The sequence below is a fragment of the Balaenoptera borealis genome (assembly GCF_965194805.1).
Source record: "Balaenoptera borealis genome assembly, chromosome: 7".
NCBI lineage: Eukaryota > Metazoa > Chordata > Mammalia > Artiodactyla > Balaenopteridae > Balaenoptera > Balaenoptera borealis.
In genome coordinates this window covers 53,924,080-53,942,264 of record NC_138864.1, presented here as the reverse complement: position 1 = coordinate 53,942,264, position 18,185 = coordinate 53,924,080, and the positions used below count along the sequence as shown (strand labels likewise).

Sequence of the window (18,185 nt, the reverse complement as noted above, 5' to 3'; positions counted from 1 at the left end):
TAGTTGTGGCACAAGGGCTCAGCACTTGTGGCTCGTGGGCTCTAGAGCACAGGCTCAGTAGTTGTGGCGCACAGGCTTAGTTGCTCTGCGGCACGTGGGATCTTCCCGGACCAGGGCTTGAATCCGTGTCTGCTGCATTGGCAGGCGGATTCTTAACCACTGAGCCCCCAGGAAAGCCCCGTATTTTTTAATTTAGCTGGAGTTCTTCCATAAAGAACAACTTTCCTTTATCACATATTTGGATACGCTGAACCGCAGTAAGTATAGTAAAGGCAGGATAAGTATTTGATTCTTTCCCTTCTGCAGTTGGTTTTGTGCTGCTTATCACATCCCCTTGCTCACCTCTGATTTCATTCACAGCTGTGGGAGACAATCCCAAGCACAGTGAAGTTGTCCCGCCTCCTTCCACCCCTAAGCACACCCTTAGGCATCTCTCTTTCACCTCAGGTTTTTCACCAAAGCCTCAGCAGAATTCAAGAACAGCCCAGAAGAATGTAAATTGATACAGCCACTATGGAGGTTCCTTAAAAAACTAAAAATAGAACTACCATACAACCCAGCAATCCCACTACTGGGCATATACCCTGAGAAAACCATAATTTAAAAAGACACATGCACCCCAATGTTCATTGCAACACTGTTTATGATAGCCAGGTCATGGAAGCCACCTAAATGTCCATCGACAGATGAATGGATAAAGAAGATGTGGCACATATATACAATGGAATATTACCCAGCCATAAAAAGGAACGAAATTGAGTCATTTGTTGAGACGTGGATGGATCTAGAGACTCTCATACAGAGTGAAGTAAGTCAGAAAGAGAAAAACAAGTATCGTATATTAACGCATGTATGTGGAACCTAGAAGGATGGTACGGATGAACCGGGTTGCAGGGCAGAGGTTGAGACATGGATGTAGAGAACGGACATATGGACACCAAGGGGGGAAAACTGCGGTGGGGTGGGGATGGTGGTGTGCTGAATTGGGCGATTGGGATTGACATGTATAAAGTGATGTGTATAAAATTGATGACTGATTAAAAAAAAAAAAAAAAGAGTCATGTACCACAATGTTCACTGCAGCAATATTTACAATAGCCAGGACATGGAAGCAACCTAAATGTCCATCTATAGATGAATGGATAAAGAAGATGTGGCACGTATATACAATGGAATATTACCCAGCCATAAAAAGAAACGAAACTGAGTTATTTGTAGTGAGGTGGATGGACCTAGAGTCTGTCATACAGAGTGAAATAAGTCAGAAAGAGAAAAGCAAATACCATATGCTAACACATATATATGGAATCTTAAAAAAAAAAGAAAAAAAGGTTCTGAAGAACCTAGGGGTAGGACAGGAATAGACGCAGACGTAGAGAATGGACTTGAGGACACGAGGAGGGGGAAGGGTAAGCTGGGAAGAAGTGAGAGAGTGGCATGGACATATATACACTACCAAATGTACAATAGATAGCTAGTGGGAAGCAGCTGCATAGCACAGGGAGATCAGTTCGGTGCTTTGTGACCACCTAGAGGGGTGGGATAGGGAGGGTGGGAGGGAGATGCAAGAGGGAGGAGATATGGGGATATATGTATATGTATAGCTGATTCAGTTTGTTATAAAGCAGAAACTAACACACTATTGTAAAGCAATTATACTCCAATAAAGATGTTAAAATAAATAAATAAATAAAACACCCTTTGTCAAAAGGGAGAATTTAAAAAAAAAAAAAAAAGAACAGCCCAGAAACAGAAGAGAGATGAAACCCTCAAGACAATCTGTAATTTACAGAGGAGACCGTTGGGAGCCAGTAGATAAATGCCTCAGTCTTCCACCTGGGAAGCATTCTGTACATTTCTCAAAGGTCCTATTTCCTTATGGCAACCTCAATAAAGTGCCCTTCATTGGCTTGTCCTAACCCCCCCATTTCACTCTCCCCATTCCCTCACTCTTGCTTCTTGAAACCATCTCCAAAATAAACCAGCTTCATGCAAATCCTCATTTCAATGTCTTCTTTCAGGAGTTCAAAGACATCATTATTTCAAACTTTTCAGAATGAGTTGGTCCCCTGGCATTGTCCAAAGATGACCAAATGCTTTTTTTTTTTTCAGTAACATTATGGATTCACAAATATTTGGTGTGTATCAACCCGCTGCATTAATTCCTTTTGATGCTCAAATTGCCCCATCTTTGGCTAATCAGTGGAGGCCTCTTCACACTGATCCTGTATCTTTTGAAATGACTCCAGCAATCTTTGAGAGCTTTTTTGCTTTCTGTTATGATAATCCAGGTTCAACTTGTACACTTCCTGCCCCCATCTGCAACCAGTTTCATCTACATGGAGCACTGGTTCCTTTTAGTCAGAAATAATACAACAAGACACAAGAGACACAACCTGCGTGCTCACTGTTATTGGGCTGGTTATCACTCCTAGGCCAGAGCTAGACAATACCCATTTTGTTTGAAAGAGAAATAAACCATGTGTCCATGGTGATTACAGTCATCCTTCCAAATTCACAGGGGATTAGTTTCAGAAGCCCCTCAGATACCAAAATCCACGGATGCTCAAGTGCCTTATATAAAATGGGTAGTATCCATATACTTTAAATCATCTCTAGATTACTTATAATACCTAATGCAATGTAAATGCTATGCAAATAGGTGTAAATACAATATAAATGAGATGTAAATAGTTGCCCCCAAAAGGCAAATTCAAGTTTTGCCCTATGGAATTTTCTGGATTTTTTTCCCCCAATTATTTTTCATACACAGTGGGTTGAATCCACGGATGCAGAACCCATGGATATGGAGGGCCAACTGTTATTTTCAATTCAAATTTTAGATTACTAAGTTTTTGCCAAAAGTCTTTGATATTTACATCTTTTTTCCACATTAAAGCTTGACACCAGGTATAAATAAGAATATAAACAAGAAAATGCTTTATGTCTGTTATGGACTGAATGTTTATGTCCTCCCCCCCAAAAAATTCATATGTTGCAGCCCTATCCCCCAATGTGATGCTGTTAGGAGATGGGGACTTTGGGAAGTGTTTAGGCTAATGTGAGGACATAAGCATGGAGCCCCAATAATGGGATTACTGTTTTTCTAAGAAGAGAGACCAGGGCTCTGTTCACTGCACACACTGAGGAAAGATTATGTGACCTCACAGCAAGAAGGCATCTGTCTATATAAGCCAAGAACGGGGCCCTCAGCAAGAACCCAAAGAATCTTCGTGCACCTTGACCTTGGACTTCCCAGCCTCCAGAACTGTGAGAAATAAACATCTGTTAAGCCATCCAGTCTATGGAATTTTATTACAGCAGCCCACACTGCCTAAGACAATGTCTGTTATCTCATGTAACCCTCCCAGTCAGCATTTTATAGATTCGAAGACAAAAGCACAAGTTCATCTTGCCCAAACACACCCTGCTAATGAGTGGCAGGGTCAGAATCCAGCTCTTGGCATTCTGGCTCCACAGTCTATCCTCCTAACTATATTCCATCTAACTGATTTCACTTATAATCCAACCAATAACGTAACCATTATCCAAAAAACTTCAGAAAAATTACAGGTTGCGTGTTAAACCCAAAGGTCAAAGATATGCCAATCTCAAGCAAAATTTTCACTTTGCTCCACAGCTTTAAACCATACAATCAATTCACATACTAAAACTCAATATTGACATTAAATGGACAAGGTTACATATGAATACCAAGAAAGCCAACTATGCTGGAAACAGCTAATTCAACTGCCTCAAGATATTATGAAAATTGCATACCCTGGCACCTAGGCCCTTAAAGCTAGTCATTTCATGCTAAGTCGTAGTGCAAGACATACAAGTGTATAGACTTGCAACCTTCCATCCAAACCACCTGTAAGTCCTAAATGTTCACTTTCTTTCTCTTGTTTCTCCCAAAAGGCCATCTCTCCTTTCTTTCTTTCTTTCTACTATCACTTATACAAATCAAAAGAATCACCACTTTCCCACTTCACAGATATAAAGAGGCCGAGGCTTGGATCATCATCTAACACAGCTAATACCAGCTGAAGACAGGAAGAGAAAACCAAGTCTAACTTAACTTCTAACATTTTCCTCTTAGCCTTGATCTCTTACACGAAGAGCTGGGACACATGGTCCATATGTGTACTGGTCATTTTCAAATAAAAAGACAAGCCTCTGGACTCAGAGCAGTATGGCCTGGCCTCTTCAACCTGTCACTTGCAGGCACTCTGAACCGGCTGCAGATTTTCATTCTTAGCTGTGCCCAGCCAACACAAACTATGCCCAAAGAGGAAGTTCAACCTGGCCAAATTCAATACAATTACTTGTACTAATTGCAATATTCAATACTGTAATTACATCTATCCTTGCTTGTTTTATACAGTTAAGAATTAGCTCCTTAAAAGGTCAACCTCAATTTTTTTTTTAAAGCAGAATACTCCATGTAGATGAATACCAGGGCAAATGATGCATTTCAGATTTGGTGATAAGCGTCAACTGGCATAACCCTGCCTCATGACTGACTCGGCAGTCTCTTATCAAATCCTCAGACTAGAAATGCAGCCTCTCAAGCATTCTCCTCCTTACAGTCTCTCTCTAGATAAAGCTGCAACAGACTCAAAAACTTAGCTATAAGTTTGTAAACAGGTAAAACTGGGAAGAACCCAAATGTCCAGGTAAAAGGGATAAGCTCAAAGGAAAAAAAAAAGTACCCCTGCAAAACATATATATATATATATATATATATATATATATATATATATATATATATTACGTCAAGGATAGAAGTATTCCACATCTTGATAGTGGGTGTACTTTCAGAGGTATATATAGCTTTCAATACTCATTGCACCGGGGACTTCCCTGGTGGTCCGGTGGTTAAGACTGCGCTCCCAGAACTTCCCTAGTGGCGCAGTGGTTAAGAATCCGCTGGCCAATGCAGGCGACACGGGCTCGAGCCCAGGTCGGGGAAGATCCCACATGCCACGGAGCAACTAAGCCCGTGCGCCACAACTACTGAGCCTGAACTATAGAGCCCGCGTGCCACAACTACTGAAGCCCACGCACCTAGAGCCCGCACTCCGCAACAAGAGAAGCCGCAGCAATGAGAAGCCCGCGCACTGCAACCAAGAATAGCCCCCGCTCGCCGCAACTAGAGAAAAGCCCACGCATAGCAACGAAGACCCAAAGCAGCCAGAAATAAATAAATAAAATATCAAAAACAGACTCACAAATATAGAGAACAGACTTGTGGTTCCTAAGGGGGAAAGGGGTGGGGGAGGGAAAGTTGGGAGGTTGGGATTAGCAGACGCAAACTATTACATATAGGATGGATAAACCAAAAGGTCCCGTTGTATAGCACTGGCAACTATATTCAGTATCCTGTGATAAACCATAATGAAAAATACGAAAAAGAATATATTTATGTATAACTGAATCACTTTGCTGTACAGCAAAAATTAACACAACATTGTAAATTAACTATACTTCAATAAAATTAAAAAATAAAGAGATGTTATTCCAAGGGTGGTCTAAGGAGCATCTACATTAGAATCACCAGGAGGGCTTACTTAAAATGAAAATGCCCAGGCCCTAATACAGGCCTCCTAAATCACAGTCTCTGGGGATGGGGCAGGGAAATGTGGTTTCACACACACTTAAGTTTGGTGGCCACTGAGGTCTATTTAACAGGGCAAGCCCCATGAAAGCCAAGTCATTTCTACCTTATTCACTACTGTATACTCCAGTGCTTAGAAGATTTCCTGGTTCATAACAGGCAATTACTCAACAACGCTTCAACAAGGAATAAAGAAACAAAAGTCTCTTTTAACATTACATTTCTAAGTGAGAATCTAAGGTGATTTTTCTCTCATCCCTCAGCTCCCACATCTTCATGGGAATAATATCCATGTCGCACTAAGTAAAACAGAGGTATTTATCTTTTAAAGGTGCACACTATCATCTTCATCTATGTAGAAGAGTCTGACAGCCCTAAGTGTATGGATGGAAACTTGGTAGAGTCCAGGAAAGGCTGAATGTTCTTCTATGTGCTGTTCTTATTACTAATGCCTGCAAATACGCACTATCTCTTTTTCTTGTAGGAGACTACATGTTCCTTCAATGGAGGAATATAAAGTTCTTGACCTTCATTAGGATATATGCAAGGCAAGATGACAGATCACTTTGAAAAATAATAGTTGAATTAATAGGACACAAACTGATCCTTGATTCCTGAATAGCCAAAAGATTTCTCTAGTCTTCACACTGAGAATCTGAAAATGTGTCTTAAACCAGAAAAGTCACCACAAGTATTTCAACCAACCACAGAAATGCATGTAGTTGAACATCAGGGACAGTGTCTATTTAAATAAAAGACCCAGTGCCTGTATGACTCTTTCAAAAGTGTAACTTTAACACAATATAGCAAATACATATATATTCCTTGAAAATTAGGGTGGTCACAAGGGAATGAAGTACTAAGATACAAAACCTCTAATATATTTGAGTCAAATTGAAAAATAATCATTCCCATGTTTTCACACAGTTAAACTAATTTTATAAATACCATTACATTTTTTCCCAGCAAGACTCATCATATTTTTTAACAAGTGATTTTACAAGCTGTGTATCTTTTTTTTTTAATAAACTTATTTATTTATTTATGGCTGCGTTGGGTCTTCGTTGCTGCACGCAGTCTTTCTCTAGTTGCAGGGAGCAGGGTCTACTCTTCATTGCAGTGCGCGGGCTTCTCATTGCAGTGGCTTCTCTTTGTTGCAGAACACGGGCTCTAGGCGCGCGGGCTTCAGCAGTTGTGGCACGCGGGCTCAGCAGTTGTGGCTCACAGGCTCAGTTGCTCTGCGGCATGTGGGATCTTCCCGGACCAGGGCTCAAACCGGTGTCCCCTGCATTAGCAGGTGGATTCTTAACCACTGCGTCACCAGGGAAGTCCCACAAGCTGTGTATCTTAAAACTGCTCTGTCCAATGGAATATTCACTGGTCACATGAGGCTACTGAACACTTGAAGTGTGGCTAGCCCAGTCCAAACTGAATTGTTCTATGATTGCAACACATGTAACAGATTTTAAAGACAGTACAAAAATAGGAGTATAATAAGATTTCTCAACAATTTTTATAGTTATCACATGTTAAAAAATTTAAAATTCTAGATTAGATTGTATAAAATATTAATTTCACCTGCTACTTTTTACGTCTACCTGTGGCTACTAGGAAAGTTTAAATTACATATACATAGTTCACATCTTTCAACTGGACAGAGCTGATCTAAAATGTAGTATACTTGATACTCAAAGGCAAAACTGATTAATTGAATTTTATTTCCATTTATCAAGGTAATTTCAGGATCATACAACATTTTATATGGAATACTTATTTTCCATATAAAAGTCCCCATCACTAAGTAAACTATACCTGCAAGAAGAGGTGTTTTAAGAGGACTAAATTTTTAAAAGTGCTGTATTTTGAACATAGGGGTATCTCTACATTAATGTTTTATTTCACATTACTGATACCTGGACGTGGTCCTTACCCAAGACAAATCCTTGGATTTGTTTTTTTGTTTGTTTTGTTTTTTTAAGTGAGAAAGTTACAGTTGGTCATTATCAAGTTATATCATCTTCTCATCAACTTTAGCAACTACAACAATCCCAGTACACCTGACAGTTTGAACAATGAAGTTTAGATGCCTTCTTGTTTCTAAGAAGTAGAGTTATACAATTCACATGGTTTATATTTCTAATTTTAATATTGTGTATAATCAAGCAAATAAAATAACAATTGTTACTGCTTGCAAGAGAATCAGTATGAAAATTCTGTTTTATGTAATTGAAGAATTTTTTTTTTCTGATTTGGGTGTTTTTTTAATTGAAGTATAGTTGATTTACACTGTTGTTAGTTTCTGGTGTACAGCAAAGTGATTTATACATATTATTTTTCATATTCTTTTTCATTATAGGATATTACAAGATATTGAATATAGTTCCCTGTGCTATACAGTAGGACCTTGTTGTTTATTTTATATATAGTGGTTTGTCATGTAGCAAGAAAACAAAGATATATAAGTTTAATCCAAATATCTCTGACATTCCTCATCAAAGACAACTCAACTCTTTTCTTCCAAGATATAACCATACTAGACTTTGCAGATAATCTTGCACTATCATTATACACAAAAACACACTATGACTAACATCTCCATGCCCATGGAGGACACAAGTCTCTCAAAGGAAGAAACTCCTGGTCATCTTTATTATATAGATATGATTGGCCAAAAAGTTTAACATAAGCCAAAAGGAGAGAGTACACTGAACACCAAAAGGTATAAAAGGCTCTCACCTTTGCAGAGTAATTACCCTCAAGTGTATCTGGAACTCATCTACCTGCCCTCAGGCTTTCTCTATAACACAGACACCAAGAGTTTAAAATGGCCCTTTCTCCCCACCTTCCAAAATGTTGTAACCCTTTTGAAAGCTTTACTATCAGAAAAACCATCTGAATCTGTCATTAACAATCTGTACAGGACATTAAATTTTAGTGGGCTGGACTTTAGACTTTAACACCTTGTAAAAATGTTGAAATAAAAACGTATGCATTTTCAAAACACTTAAGAACGTGTTAAACAGCCAAGCACTTTAATTAATTGCCTAAAGACCGACTTGTAGAAACAAGTGCAAAAACCTAAGCGATAGGGACAGATCGTCCACCAGGGGGCAGCACACCCGGAATCTGACACACCTCTCACCACCATCTGTTCACGTATCAGGTTTTTTGTTTTTGTTGTTGTTTTTAACACAGGCTTCAGAAGGGCTGGGGAAAGACCTAGGTCAAAGTTTTAACGTTTTTTTCTAAGAGGTTCTACATCACACACATTCACCTACATTTAGCATGTTCTACTGATGACGAAATCCGGAACACATCTTAAACGTAAAAGTATCAGTTACAGGGAATTCCCTGGCGGTCCAGTGCTTGGGACTCCTCGCTCTCACTGCCGAGGGCCTGGGTTCAACCCCTGGTGGAGGAACTAAGATCCCACAAGCCCCCGCGGTGAGACCAAAAAAAAAAAAAAAAAGTTACAAGTATTCGAGATCGTAAATACCTTCCCCTATAGATTTATCTGCTGGACGTCATTAAAATAGTTATTTACTCCTATGTTTATAACTTTAGGTATTTGGGGACTTGGGAAGGCTTTAAATATGTAGTGGGTAAATTTTTAAAACTAGCTACAGAATTCTATCTTCATTCTCATACAAGCATAAAAAGCAACAGGAAAAATACTATATATGCAGCTTGGTCTATCTTTCCAAGAGCCTATAAATTCAGAGTCATAACAGTTATGAGGTCAAACAAATAGCTTCAAAACAACCAACCAGAACCAGATCTGATTTACTTGTAACAACACACATACCTTAAAATTCTGTAGATTAAATATCTCTCTCTCTATATATAGATATATATATATAATTTCAGAATCTTAACAGCTCTCATGTCTTCCAGAAACTACAAATTACCTAAGCAGACCGTCTGAAAAACTCAGCCCAGCTATGCATTTAAAGTTACTGCCAATTACGACAATAGCTAAAAATGTTAATGTACATATCATTCTTATAAATTTGCTTCCTTAATTGAATAAGATTACTATAAAATGTTAATCGCGGGCTTCCCTGGTGGCGCAGTGGTTAAGAATCCGCCTGCCAATGCAGGGGACACGGGTTTGAGCCCTGGTCCAGGAAGATCCCACATGCCGCGGAGCAACTAAGCCCGTGTGCCACAGCTACTGAGCCTGCATGCCACAACTACTGAGCCTGCGCTCTAGAGCCCGTGAGCCACAACAAGAGAAGCCACCGCAATGAGAAGCCTGCGCACCACAACGAAGAGTTGCCCCCACTCGCCGCAACTAGAGAAAGCCCGAACAGAGCAACGAAGACCCAACGCAGCCAAAAATAAATAAATAAAATAAATTTTAAAATAAATTAATTAATTAAATGTTAATCTCTTTCAAAATTTTAAGTTAACGCTTTCCTGTCTCTCTGGCACCTGGGCACACTGGTCACTGGCAGGACTCAACAGGTAAGTTGAAAGAAAACAAAACTGCAAATTAGCCACAGAAGTTTTAAAATGCAATCTCTTGAAGAAGATTTATTATCAATTGGCTCTGGATTAAAGGCATCTTGGATGCCTTTTTAAGTTTTGCACAATCAGTAATTTAAAATTTTATTTTCAAATATCTCAATTCTTAGCATTTTTTTGTGTTTTCTTCATTATTGGAAAAACAAGAAATATACATACGCAAACTCAGACTTTGCTGAAACCAATTCCAGATTCTGAGAGGTTTTAGTGTTTCAAATTTAATCAAAAGTTAAATATTTGTTTTAGGTATTCTGATGTTATAAAAATATCCATCTAGTCCTTTGATAAATATAGAGATTTAGAGTGGCAGTATTTAAACCAAATTAAAAATTACAATGAAACTAGCTAACTAGAATTTTACATCTGACCAAACCATTCAGAAGCAGTTTAGTGAAATTTTAATTTTAATTAATTTTATTAATTAATTTTTTAATTAATTTGTTAAATTTTAAATTAATAAAATTTAAAACTTGTTTTGAAAAAGTTAAATACTAATACCCATATGAAAAGCTAACATAAGCAAAACTAAAATATGTCAGATCTACGTATTTACAGTATAAACAGTAATATTTTAAAATAAACTTAATTGTTTAAAATACAAGACAACTAATCTTAGATATATTATGCAGTAATGAATTACTAGCTGTAATTCTATTATGAGATGCTTAGTAACATTTAATTATGTAGTTTATTTAAGACCTATTAAACAAGTCTATAAATTCAGAATCAGCCAGACTGATGTTCACTAAATGTCTTAGACTTCCATTTGGAATTAAAACACACCATTATTTCATCTGTGAAAAATTCATTACTGTAACTTCACTTTAAAATATTTATATTAACAGTTTAAAAACTAAAAATAATTTCCTTCTTTAAAATCCTGAACTATTATCTTTTAACTTACAAATCAGTTTCAGTATTTTCCAGAGTATTTTGATAAGTTTTCTCTGTAAAAACCCTAACTTTAAAAATAAACAGCCATTTGGGCATCCAAAAAAGCAGTTTAAGAACACCATTTTAAAAGAAGAAAAAACTAAAATATTAAAAGTAAAATTAAAGGTTTTAAAGATTTTTAAAGAAATTTTTACAAACAGAAATGTTGGGGGGAAAAGAATCAGAATTAAATTTAGAGCACTGAACTAGTTCCAGTTAATCTAATACATTATGTACATGCTATTTAAAAGAACTACTCTGAGGTTTTTCAGAGGTTTGGTGGGTTTTTTGTTCTTTTCTGATTTTTGGTTTAACATTGCACAACACATTTCTTCATTCTGTAACTGATGATGGGGTAAACCACATGCTGGAGTTTTCAGAAAATTAGAATAACCTATAACAAGTACTAATAATGAAACGTTAACATACTGTTAATATTCTATTCATAACAAACACATTTAAACAAGCTTTAATGAATCTGCAGCCCAGATATGGGTAAATATACTTTACTCCTAACTCAACACTCCACTATTTTAATAGTATTGAACATACTATATTATCACGATTTTCCCCCCTCCCAGCTTCCAAAGCACCATTAAAACTGCTCTTTAAAACTTCAAAATGGTACGCGGCAGAACTAAACTACACTTTTCTAAAAAGTATGCAATCGTAGATTTTTGTGTATGTATAGAAGTCTCCTCCCCAACAACAACAAAACCACAAGAAACTACAAAGTGGGTGCATTTGGGGAAGGAGAAAAAGATCATTTCAATCATTTTAATCATTTTTATGGTTTAAACTTTGCCATGTATACTATGTTTTTTTTTTTTAATCTTCCAACTTTTTAAATTACCATAGAAAAAACAAGTTTTGCTCGATTCTTGTGGGTGTTCTGTATAAAATACAGTATCTCAAAAAAAAAAAACAGTTTAAGATCCATTTGATTTTAGTATGCACACCACTCACCAACAGATCTAAGATTAAACAGGAACATTTTTTCCAGTTATTTTTCTCTTCCCACACCTCTTTTTCCACAAACTGAAAATATACGTTATATTACATTATAATTTACCTATAAATAGGTAAATTATAATATAACATCCATGAGATATTTTATATTCTCTTTTTGAACCAAGTCTTCAAAATCCAGTGTGTATTTTACACACAGACATCTCAGTTTGGACTAGCCACATTGTGACTGCCTGATAGCCAGCGTGGCCAGCGCAGTCCTAGACCCTAAGCTTCATGAGAGCAAGTTCTTGTCTTCTGTTCACTTCTGTCTCCCAAGAACCTAAAGCAGTAGCTGGCATGTAATAAACACTCAACAATTTGTTGAATGGATCATTTAAAAACTGCCAAGATCAGCAAAACAAAGCCATTTAAAAAAGAAAACTTAATGGCAAGCTACCAAGCTTTCTCAAACCAATAAAAATATAAGGAGTGGAAAAGACTTGTGAAATACCTTGAAAGGTCACTGTTGTATTTAATTCTTGGAAAGAAAAGAATCATTGCCTAGGGGCTTCCCTGGTGGTGCAATGGTTAAGAATCCACCTGCCAATGCAGGGGACAGGGGTTCGAGCCCTGGTCTGGGAAGATCCCACATGCCGCGGAGCAACTAAGCCCGTGTGCCACAACTACTGAGCCTGCACTCTAGAGCCCTCGAGCCACAACTACTGAGCCTGCGTGCCTAGAGTCCATGCTCTGCAACAAGAGAAGCCACCACAATGAGAAGCCCGCGCACCACGACGAAGAGTAGCCCCCGCTCACCGCAACTAGAGAAAGCCCGCGTGCAGCAACAAGGACCCAACGCAGCCAAAAAGAAAGAAAGAAAAGAAAAGAAAGAAAAGAAAGAAAAGAAAGAAAAGAAAGAAAAGAAAGAAAGAAAGAAAGAAAGAAAGAAAGAAAGAAAGAAAGAAAGAAAGAAAGAAAGAAAGAAAGAATCCACCTGCCAATGCAGGGGACACAGGTTCGAGCCCTGGTTTGAGAAGATCCCACATGCCGCGGAGCAACTAAGCCCATGCACCACAGCTACAAAGCCTGCGTTCTAGAGCCCGTGAGCCACAACTACTGAGCCTGCACGCCACAACTACTGAACCCAGGTGCCTAGAGCCTGTGCTCCGCAACAAGAGAAGCCACCGCAATGAGAAGCCTGAGCACCACAACAAAGAGTATCCCCCGCACATGGCAACTAGAGAAAGCCCACGTGCAGCAACAAAGACCCAACGCAGCCAAAAATAAATGAATTAAATAAATTTTTTAAAAAAATCATTGCCTAAGAGAAGAAAACTACTTCTCCTGCGATAGGAACAAAAGTAGTTATTTTCTAAATTTAACTAACTTACGTAGGGCAAGGAAAGCTGGCTGAAATGTGTCAGAGGCTTGACTCTTTACTTGGTCATCCTTACAAATACAATGAATCAGCACAAGCTTCCAGCCTCAAAACATATAAATTGTCAAATGAAACTTTGATGGTGCTCTTAGATTCTAGTCAGTTTTCTTTAACATTTTAGGAATAACCAAAGGTTATCATACTGAAGGTACTGAAGGCCGTTCGTTTTCTTAGGCAAGACTTGTAGTCATCATGTAGGGTTCACTTTGGTTTGAGGAACTTAAAGCCTAACTGTGCCTGCCCAAACGCCCAAACTCACTTCATTTTGCTCATGCACATTGAAATGCTCCCTAACTATCTGTCTTTTATACACCTAGATTTCTCTTTTGTGTTTAGTTTCTTATCTTTTTTTTCCATTTGTTTTTTTTCTCTTCCCACACCTGTTTTTCACAAACTGACTTGTGTAAAATTCCCTCTCAAGGCTAACATGCCATGGAGTTGAATAAAATCCTCAGTTGCTCTTGCCATCTGTTGTGTTATGATGTAAATACACATTCACAGGAATACCTAATCCAAATAATTTCAAACATCACATTACTGTAGAGCAGCAATTCCCAACATACAGCATGTGGACTCCTGGGCGGGGGCGGGGGGGTCCCTGAGACATTTTCAAAGAGGTCCAAGAAGTCAAAACTATTTCTATAATGCTACTAAGATGTTATCGGCCTCTTTCACTGGGTGGACATTTGCCCTGATGGTGCAAAAACAATGGTGGGTAAACTGGCTGGCACCTTAGCGTGAATCAAGGCAATGGCACTAACCTGTGGTACTCATAATCATTGTATTCTTCACCAGCACTTGCAGTGAAAGTTAATTTATTTCATTTTTAAATGTCCTTAATGAAAGAGTAAAAATTATTAATTTTCTTAAATAACCCTTGAGTACACATCCTGTTAATATCTATGTGAAGAGAAGAGCAGTACACATGAAGCACTTGGGCTACCTGGTTGTCTGCAGAAAAAGCACTGTGCAAGAGTGAACCAGCCACTTTTTTTCACGGAGCACCATTTTTACTTGAAAGAGCTATACACTAACTGTGGTTATTTAAGATTGAATGTCTGGTGGACATTTTCTCAAAAGAGAACAAAATCAACCAGTTAATTCAAGAAAAACTAACAGCATTTGTTGCCAATGACTGAATTTAAGCTTTTAAGTAAAAATCAGAATTTCAGCAAATATATCTATCACCTTGAGCTTTGACAGTTTCCCAATACTTCGGGATAAAAATGCAAGAGAGACCAATGGATTTTTGTTTGTTTGTTTGTTTTATTGTGCTTTGCTTTACTGCACTTTGCAGATTTTTTTTTAAATTGCCTTTTTTTTTTAATGGAATTGTATGGTATTGGTACAAAAACAGAAATATAGATCAATGGTACAGGATAGAAAGCCCAGAGATAAACTCACGCACATATGGTCACCTAATTTATGACAAAGGAGGCAAGAACATACAATGGAGAAAAGACAGCCTCTTCAATAAGTGGTGCTGGGGAAACTGGACAGCTACCTATATAAAAGAATGAAATTAGAACACCACCTAACACCATAAACAAAAATAAACTCCAAATGGATTAAAGACCTAAATGTAAGACCGGACACTACAAAACTCTTAGAGGAAAACATAGGAAAAACACTCTTTGACATAAACCACAACAAGTTCTTTTTTGATCCACTTCCTAGAGTAATGAAAATAAAAACAAAAATAAACAAATGGGCCCTAATGAAACTTAAAAGTTTTTGCACAGCAAAGGAAACCATGAACAAGATGAAAAGACAACCCTCAGAATGGGAGAAAATATTTGCAAACGAAGCAACTGACAAAGGATTAATCTCCAAAATATACAAACAGCTCACGGAGCTCAATATCAAAAAAACAAACAACCCAATTAAAAACTGGGCGTAAGACCTAAATAGACATTTCACCAAAGAAGACATACAGATGGCCAAGAAACACATGAAAAGCTGCTCAACATCACTATTAGAGAAACGCAAATCAAAACTACAATGAGGTATCACCTCAAACTGGTCAGAATGGCCATCATCAAAAAATCTAGAAACAATAAATGCTGGAGAGGGTGTGGAGAAAAGGGAACCCTCTTGCACCGTTGGTGGGAATGTAAATTGATACAGCCACTATGGGAAACAGTATGGAGGTTCCTTAAAAAACTAAAAATAGAACTACCATATGACCCAGCAATCCCACTACTGGGCATATACCCTGAGAAAACCAGAATTCAAAAAGAGTCATGTACCAAAATGTTCATTGCAGCTCTATTTACAATAGCCAGGACATGGAAGCAACCTAAGTGTCCAACGATAGATGAATGGATAAAGATGATGCGGTACATATATATACAATGGAATATTACTCAGCCATTATAAGGAACGAAACTGGGTCATTTGTAGAGATGTGGATGGACCTAGAGTCTGCTATACAGAGTGAATAAGCCAGAAAGAGAAAAACAAATATTGTATATTAACGCATATATGTGGAATCTAGAAAAATGGTACAGATGAACCTATTTGTAGGGCAGGAATTGAGACACAGACGTACAGAACACACATGTGGACACAGGCGGGGAAGGGGAGGGTGGGATGAATTGGGAGATTAGGTTTGAGATAAATACCCTACCATGTGTAAAACAGATAGCTAGTGGGAACCTGCTGTATAGCACAGGGAGCTCAGCTTGGTGCTCTGTGATAACCTAGATGGGTGGGATGGGGGGAGTGGGAGGGAGGTCCAAGAGCCAGAGGATATAGGTATACATGTAGCTGATTCACTTCATTGTACAGCAGAAACTAACAACATTGTAAAGCAATTTTACTCCAATAAAAAAAATTTTTTTAATTTAAAAATTTGCGCTTCCTTGGTGGTACAGTGGCTAAGAATCCGCCTGCCAGTGCAGGGGACATGGGTTCGAGCCCTGGTCCGGGAAGATGCCACATGCCGAGGAGCAAGTAAGCCCGTGCGCCACAACTACTGAGCCTGCGCTCTAGAGCCCGAGAGCCACAACTACTGAGCCTACGTGCCACAACTACTGAAGCCCACGCGCCTAGAGCCCGTGCTCCACAACAAGAGAAGACACCACAATGAGAAGCCCACGCACTGCAATGAAGAGTAGCCCCCGCTCACCACAACTAGAGAAATCCCGCACGCAGCAATGAAGACCCAACGCAGCCAAACATAAATTAAAAATAAATTTAAAAATTTAAAAATTTTTAAAATGGAAGTTTTGTGGCAACCCTGCATTGAGCAAGTCTTTTGGCACCATTTTTCCAACAGCATTTGTTCACTTCGTGAGACCAATGGATTTTTTTTTTTTTTTTTTAAGATTTATTGATTGATTGATTGATTGATTGCTATGTTGGGTCTTCGTTTCTGTGCTAGGGCTTTCTCTAGTTGCGGCAAGTGGGGGCCACTCTTCATCGCAGTGCGCGGGCCTCTCACTGTCGCGGCCTCTCTTGTTGCGGAGCACAGGCTCCAGACGCGCAGGCTCAGTAGTTGTGGCTCACGGGCCTAGTTGCTCCGCGGCATGTGGGATCCTCCCAGACCAGGGCTCGAACCCGTGTCCCCTGCATTAGCAGGCAGATTCTCAACCACTGCGCCACCAGGGAAGCCCACCAATGGATTTTAATGTAACAAAGTACAAAAAAATTTACTGATAGGATTTCAGATTCCACAATTCAACTAACCTTTAAAAACTTCCACTTGCAGAGTTTTGGTATAGGAACAAAAATACCCAGAATCATCTAAAAAGACTACTAAAATATTCCTCTCCTTTTCTAACTGTTCATCTGTGTGAGGCTAGATTTTCTTCATATACTTCAATCAAAACAATATATCGCAACAAACTGAATGTTAAAGTAGTTATGAGTGTCCAGCTGTCAATTAGGTCAAACATTAAAGAAATTTGCAAATATGTAAAGCAATTCCACTTTCGTAATTTTTATTTTGGTTTTAGATGAGTTTGTTTTGTTACAAAAATCTGTTAATATGTAATGGGTTGGGACTTCCCTGGTGGCGCAGCGGTTAAGAATCCGCCTGCCAATGCAGGGGACACGGATTCGAGCTCTAGTCTGGGAAGATCCCACATGCCGTGTAGCAACTAAGCCCATGCACAACAACTACTGACCCTGCGCTCTAGAGCCTGCGAGCCACAACTACTGAGCCAGTGTGCCACAACTACTGAGCCCACGTGCCACAACTACTGAAGCCCGTGTGCCTAGAGCCCGTGCTCCACAAGAGAAGCCACCGCAGTGAGAAGCCCGTGCGCCACAACAAAGAGTAGCCCCTGCTCGCTGCAACTAGAGAAAGCCTGCGTGCAGCAAGGAAGACCCCATGCAGCCAAAAATAAATAAATAAATTTATTTTTTTTTAAAAATCTACCCTCTAAAGCTCAAAAATGAGTAAATTCAAAATGTCCCAGACAGTCAAATTAAGGCTAGGGATCCTCTTTGCTTGGAAAGTAGACAATGGCGAAAGTTCCAGATTACCTGATAATACCTATTAAAATGTAATGAGTGATATAACAAAACCTAAAAGTTTATCTGCATATATTTTGGACTCCCACCCAAAGACCTTTTTACCAAGTCCTGCCTAGTGATTTCAACCCTTTACAATACTGTTGATTAAAACTATGCTTACAGACCACACAAAACTATGAAGACTAGGTTGTGTTCCATGATACTTGAAGGGTATTCACATTTTAAGTTCTAACA

At 38.6% G+C, this 18,185-nt stretch overlaps 1 protein-coding gene and 1 long non-coding RNA gene across 3 annotated transcripts in view; both read right to left on the bottom strand.

The window, feature by feature from the left end:
- The window catches only part of IGF2BP3 (insulin like growth factor 2 mRNA binding protein 3), a 147,487-nt gene that overhangs the window by 112,207 nt on the left and 17,095 nt on the right, over window positions 1–18,185 (bottom strand). The gene's annotated exons all lie outside the window — the stretch shown is intronic.
- On the bottom strand, window positions 7,855–16,775 carry LOC309631845. Its single transcript, XR_014246606.1, has 2 exons — window positions 12,719–16,775; window positions 7,855–9,791 (listed from the first exon to the last, which is right to left on the bottom strand). It is a non-coding gene; the product is annotated as an uncharacterized lncRNA (long non-coding RNA).